The sequence below is a fragment of the Myotis lucifugus genome, unplaced genomic scaffold (genome assembly GCF_000147115.1).
Source record: "Myotis lucifugus unplaced genomic scaffold, Myoluc2.0 scaffold_356, whole genome shotgun sequence".
NCBI lineage: Eukaryota > Metazoa > Chordata > Mammalia > Chiroptera > Vespertilionidae > Myotis > Myotis lucifugus.
The window spans coordinates 670,453-677,464 of record NW_005871404.1 but is presented as its reverse complement, the minus strand read 5'-3'; the positions used below and the strand labels follow the sequence as shown (position 1 = coordinate 677,464).

The following is a 7,012-nucleotide window of genomic DNA, read 5'->3' as shown; positions in this document are numbered from 1 at the left end:
GATCGGCCCTGTTCTGTGCCTGATAGGGGGGAGCTCCCCAACCCCCTGATCGGCCCTGCTCTGTGTGTGACAGGGTGCGGTGCCCTAACCCCCCCATGGGCCCTGCTCTGTGTGTGACAGGGTGGAGCCGCAACCTCCCCATCGGCCCTGCCCTGAGTGTGACAGGGGGGAGTGCCCCAACCCCCGATCGGCCCTGCTCTGTGAGTGACAGGGGGCGGCACCCCAACTCCCTGATCCGCCCTGCTCTGTGTGTGACAGGGGGTGGCGCTGCAACCTCCCCATCGACCCTGCCTTGAGTGTGACAGGGGGCGGCGCCCCAACTCCCAATCGGCCCTACCCTGAGCGTGACTGAGGGTGGCATCGCAACCTCCTGATCCGCCCTGCTCTGTGTGTTAAAAGGGGCGGTGCCCCAATTCTCCTGTAGGCCCTACTCTGTGCGTGACAGGGGGAGCTTCCCAACCCCCTGATCGGCCCTGTTCTGTGCGTGACAGGGGGAGCTCCCCAACCCTCTGATCGGCCCTGGTCTGTGCGTGACAGGGGGGAGCTCCCCAACCCCTGATAGGCCCTGCTCTGTGTGTGACAGGGTATGGAGCCCCAACCCCCCTGATGGGCCCTGCTCTGTGCGTGACAGGGGGCAGCGCCCCAACCCCCTGATCAGCCAGCTCTGTATGTGACAGGGGTGGCGCCACAACCCCCTGATCTGCCCTCTCTGTGCATGACGGGGTGGTGCCGCAACCTCCCCATCGACCCTGCTCTGAGCCCGACCAGGGGCTGGGGGGCAGGCACCTAGGGATTGGGCCTGCCCTCTGCCACCCGGGAGCAGGCCTAAGCCAGCAGGTCATTATCTCCTGAGGGGTCCCAGACTGTGAGAGGGCACAAGTGGGGCTGAGGGACACCCCCTGCCCCGGGCCAGTGCACAAATTTTTGTGCACTGGGCCTCTAGTTTTGTCATATATTTGTTTGTAAGCAGGTAGCACTGTGATGTTAATTACGATAGTTACAATGTCACTAGGCAACAGGACATTTTCAGCTCCATTATAGTTTTATGGGACCACCATTGTATATTTGGTCTGCTGTTGACCCAAAAGTTGTTATGTGGCACATTACTGTATTATTTAATTCACATTAATGTAAGAGCTCTCCATTATGGATCATCCTTGTGTTATAGGATACCACTGAATGCAAACAAATTTTTTTTTGCAGAACCAGAGATTACACATGCAAAAGTCACCCATGCCTTGAAAGACATAGGTTAATGTGATTTTCCCAGGTTCTTTTGCAGGCACTTAATTGCTCAGGTTTGCAGCTGTAGTCTGGCCCTTAAATTTGCCAGCTATTCTAAGAATATACTTCATTGGACAAGGAGGCGATGTGGTCAGAAGTCATGATGCAACCAAATTCATGGTCATTAACTAGAAGCACATTGTCTCTGGTAGGTCAGTAGTATGTCCTGTAATGTAGGGAGAGAGGTAGCAAAACATGATGACTGGGTGCACATCCTCACTCTGCCATCTATTGTCATCAGATAAAATGAAGATAATAATTCCTACCCTTTAGGGTATGCGTCAAGATTAAATTGATAAAGCAATTTGAGCACAGTTCCTGATAAAGAGTAAACTTGGTAAATGGTAGCTATTTGTCCAAACCAGCACACTTTCAGAAAGGAAATAAAGTGCTAAAATGATACATATTATATAATGTACATATTATATAATTTAAAAATTTATATACTAAAAATTTAGTTTTATTATATGGATAAGTCTACAGAATATTTGTAGTTAAACCTTTTAGAAATGAAATTCTTAAAAAAATATGTACATTAAAGCAAAATAAAAAAAGAGAAAACGTTTATATTGCCCTGGCTGGTGTGGCCCAGTTGGTTGAGCATTGGTTGTGCACCAAGAGGTGGCCAGTTTGATTCCCAGTCAGGGATCATGCCCAGGTTGTGGGCTTGATCCGTAGTGTGGGGCATGCAGGAGGCAGCCAATCAATGATTTTTTCTCATCATTGATGTTTCTACCTCTCCCTCTCCTTTCCTCTCTGAAATCAATAAAAATATATTTTAAAAAATCAATAACAAATATTTTATTTATTTTTTAAAAATATATCTTTATTGATTTCAGAAAGGAAGGGAGAGGAAGAGATAGGAACATCAATGATGAGAGAATAATTTTTAAAAAATCTTTCTTGTTGAAAGTATTACATAGGTCCTCCTTTTCCCCCATTAACCTCTTCCAGCCCACTTCTGTCTCCGCCCCACCCCTAGGTCCTCACGACCGAGAGAGAATCATTGATCAGCTGCCTCCTGCACACTCCACACTGGGGATCAAGTCTGCAACCCAGGCATGTACCTTGACTGGGAATCGAATTGCAACTTTCTGGTTCATAGGTCTACGCTAAACCACTGAGTCACTCCAGCTGGGCAATAACAAATACTTTAAAAAATAAAATAAAATAAAATAAAATAAAATAAAATAAAATAAAATAAAATAAAGGAAGGCTTAAAAAAACCCCACCACCTTTATATTGTATTATTTGACAATATATTAAAAATAAGTAGAATGATTATTTTTGTTAAATATTTATATACTTAATCAGCTTGTTAGTTATATCTGGCTCTACTACTACATCACTGGCATTTTTTCTGAAGAAATGCCTTTTTTCTAATATTGGCATATTATTTTTAATTTCCATGTCTAAATAAAATTGAAATTGACACCTTCAATTAACTTGTCTCTGTAAACCATAATATTTTTACTTGAGAAACATAATCTCTCTGCAAGAACTGAGTGAGTTCTGTGAAATGGAGAATATTCTTAATTTTAATATTTTTGTATTAAACTGTATAAGAAGCTTAAATATAATCCTTGATACCCCCTTTTTTTGGCCTCCAGAGTACATTTCCTTGACAAACATTTCTAGAAGACAAAATTCATCAAATAAATTCTCTCCAGATGTGATTCTTTTGGTGTTTCCCCAACTGGGATGCTACGAAATCAAAGGCACTCCTAATTTTGTTCCATTCCATTGGGCATTATAAAAGTTTCTCCTCACAAGTGGATATACTAGTATTCCAAAGAGCAATATTACACCTTGGACATGACTTGATGTCTGTCATTTAATTTGTTCACTCTGCTAGAGTTGGGATGCTTCAGTGTCTTCCTTTTTGCAAGCTTTGTTTGTCAATAGTTGTAATTCTCCAAAGCCTCAAAAGCTGAAGATTTCTGGTGCTCCTTGAGTTTTTTTTATTAAAATTTCTAATTGCTATTGGGGAAAAAAGAATAATGTAATTTTTGTAAGTTGTATGACTTTCCTTAAAGTTGTATGGAGAGTTTATCTAATTTTTCACATGCTTCAGACATTTAAAAGGAAGATTTGTTTGGATTTTTTTTTAAAACACTGAAATGGTTGCTTAGCAACTGCTTCCTGCATTACATGATGTTGTTATGATTTCCACCTGCTGGAGAAAAACATCAATAAAATCCTTTGCCAATCAAAAAATTTTTTTCCTAGCTGTTGTTGAATAAATGCACCCCAAATCTAGAGGACTCATTTATGAAAAAGTTCAATACCACTGATAAGACACATTGATTTACTAAGTAGTCCCAATTAATGTTGGACAGCTAAGAGAGCAGTCTAGAGTGGCCATGATGGTTTTTGTCTGTTTGTTTGTTTTTAGTTCAACATCAGCTTCATTACAAAAATTTTGTAGTTTAATACTTGGCATATTCAAAATTTATAAATTTTAACAAATACAGCTTCTATTTCAATTGGTATATAATGCAACTTCTTTAAGTGAAATTATGACTTCCATTTACACTTTAACCAACTCCAATTACATTTCTGCTTCATATTTTAATTTTAAATTAGACATCTTAAATTAGTAACATACACAATGTTCCGACAAGCTTATACAGCATTATCACAGTATTTATAGTTCATATTTTAAACCAAATGTATGGGAAGATTCACAATAATGTCAGGTGTTTCAGCTTAATCAGACTCCATTTCTGTTTTCATTACCAAAACGCATTATAGGTTTTGCTTCACTTTTTGTGCATGAACACTAGAACCTGAAATAAAAAATTGGCAAAGTTGTTTTCTTCCCTGGTTGCCTTCATCATGAACAACACAGTAACTATCTAGACCAGGAAGTTCATGACCAAGAGACTACTTCAGTGGAAACAAATGATCATTGGTGTCCTTCACCCTGGAAAGGCAATAGTACCTAAGATAGAAATTTGGGAAAAACTAGCCAATACATATAAGACCACACCAGATGTCATCTTTGTGTTTGGATTCAGAACCCATTTGGTGGTGGCAAGACCACTGGCTTTGGCATGATTTATGAATCCTTAGATTACACAGAGAAAAATGAACCCAAACATAGATATGCAAGACATGGCCTATATGAGAAGAAGACCACCTTAAGAAAACAGCAAAAGAAATGCAGAACAGAATGAAGGAAGTCAGGGGGACTGCACAGGTCAATGTTGGTGCTGGTAAAAGTGAGCTGGAGATGGGACAACAGAGGAGGAAAAATTCTTCAGTGACTTTATGTGGTGATTGTGCAGATTTTTCGTGAAAGGATTAATAAACTAAGAACTTTTGTGTGAAAAAAAAATGGCAAAATCAATTTAGAAGAGCAATCACTGGCTGTAAATGTTATGTAAGCACCTCTACAGCTGCATGTGATAAATCATAAACTTCAAGTCCAGGGTTCTCAAAATAGCAGTTCATTTGGTTGTCCATTATCATGCTTCTTCAGCAGATCTGTGTGTTGGGGTTTTCACTCAGTAATTGATATCACTTTGTCCCTTATGGCTCTGAGGGTTGGCAAATGCTGACATTTTGTGCAACTTCACATTCATCAACCTACTTGGGAATTGGAAATTCAGCACTTAATGTTTAACTAAATTTGTACTTCCATTTTTGAGCTTATTACAAAATAAAAAAGCATCATGTTATTATTATTCACCAAATAATAACATAGTTAGTTATTGTAGATATACAGCATACAGCATACAAGAAATGACCAAATCATTATGTTAAAAGTGTTTAGATTGGTCTCTATATGCTTCTAAGGCAGCACTCATGGCCTCTTTTCCCTGAAAACATTTTGAATATTCTAACCCACCTTTCCCACTCACCCCACCAGCTGCGCCTTTGCAGCTCCATACATTCTGTAGGCCTGAGCATGGGCATGGCGTGCCTCACTGGTAAACCCAAGGGCACAGGGCATCAGGGTATTCTCTCAGAGGCTGGAGGGGTTCGCTGTCCCTGGCAGCTCCTGCTTGAGTGCATTTTCTTTTCTTTTTTTAAAATATATTTTATTGATTTTTTTTACTTTATTTTATTTTTTTAAATTAATAAATCTTTATTGTTCAAATTATTACAGATGTTCCTCTCCCCCCCCCCCCATAGCTCCCCTTCACCTGGTTCCCACCCCACCCCATGCCCTTACCCCCTGCAACTGTCCTCATCCATAGGTGTAAGATTTTTGTCCAGTCTCTTCCTGCACCCCCCACATCTCCTTCCCTCCAAGAATTGTCAGTCCACTCCCTTTCTATGCCCCTGCTTCTATTATATTCACCAGTTTATTCTGACTTAATTTTTAGGTTCACTTGTTGATAGATATTTATTTGTTGTCACTTTATTGTTCATAATTTTTATCTTTACCTTTTTCTTCTTCTTCCTCTTCTTAAAGAATATCCTTCAGCATTTCATATAATCCTGGTTTGGTGGTGATGAACTCCTTTAGCTTTTTCTTGTCTGTGAAGCTCTTTATCTGATCTTCAATTCTACATGATAGCTTTGCTGGGTAGAGTAATCTTGGTTGTAGGTTCTTGCTATTCATCACTTTGAATATTTCTTGCCACTCCCTTCTGGCCTGCATAGTTTCTGTTGAGAAATCAGCTGACAATCGTATGGGTGTTCCCTTGTAGGTAACTAACTGTTTTTCTCTTGCTGCTTTTAAGATTCTCTCTTTGTCTTTAGCTCTTGGCATTTTAATTATGATGTGTCTTGGTGTGGTCCTCTTTGGATTCCTCTTATTTGGGGTTCTCTTCGCTTCCTGGACTTGTAAGTCTATTTCTTTCATCAGGTAGGGGACGTTTTCTGTCATGATTTCTTCTAATAGGCTTTCAGTATCTTGTTCTCTCTCTTCTTCTGGCACCCCGATAATTCGGATGTTGGTACATTTGAAGTTGTCTCAGAGGCTCCTTACACTATCTTCATATTTTTGGATTCATTTTTCGTTTTGCTTTTCCGGATGGGTGTTTTTTGCTTCTTCGTATTTCAAATCTTTGACTTGATTCTTGGGATCCTCTTGTCTGCTGTTGGATCTCTGTATATTATTTTTAATTTCAGTCAGTGTATGTTTAATTTCTGACTGGACCTTTTCCATTTTTTTTTGCATTCTCATTAAGATCCTTGAAGGTCTCACTAAGTTCCTCGGAGGTTCGTAGAAGGTTCTTGAGTAACCTTATAACTGTGGTTTTGAACTCTATGTCCTCCATTAGTTTGCTTTCCTCCATTTCTTTCATTTGTGACATGTTTCTTTGTCTCCGCATTTTTGGCTGACTGCGAGGACCCGCTGTGTCTACAGTGGAAGAACTGCTGTGCTGGAGACACCCTTATGGGGTAGGACTTGCTTCAGTGGGGCTTTGGTGCTCACTGAGTCTGCTTCTTGAGTGTGTTCCTTATGGATGTGAGGAGTTGAAATCTGGTATCTGGCCAGGGGTACCCTGGCTCCTGAGATCTCCAAGTCAACCACTGTGTGAGTCCACCCAGCAGGAGCTACAGTGATATCAGCAAATTTCTCCTCTTTGTGTGTGTGTGCCTGTGTCCTCTTCTGCCTCCTCCTCCTTCCTGACCCTGATTTCTCAGAAAGCTGCGTTGCTGACAGTCCGTAGGCTGGCTGGCCGGCCATCTGCTTTTTACTTTTATTATTATTTTTTTTTTAACTATGAGAACACACAAGCACGGAGAGCCACTGCTACTAAAGCAACTC

At 40.7% G+C, this 7,012-nt stretch overlaps 1 pseudogene; it reads left to right on the top strand.

Annotated features, from left to right (window-relative positions):
* The first annotated feature begins 4,122 nt into the window (after window positions 1-4,122).
* On the top strand, window positions 4,123-4,585 carry LOC106699279 (annotated as a pseudogene).
* Window positions 4,586-7,012: the final 2,427 nt, after the last annotated feature.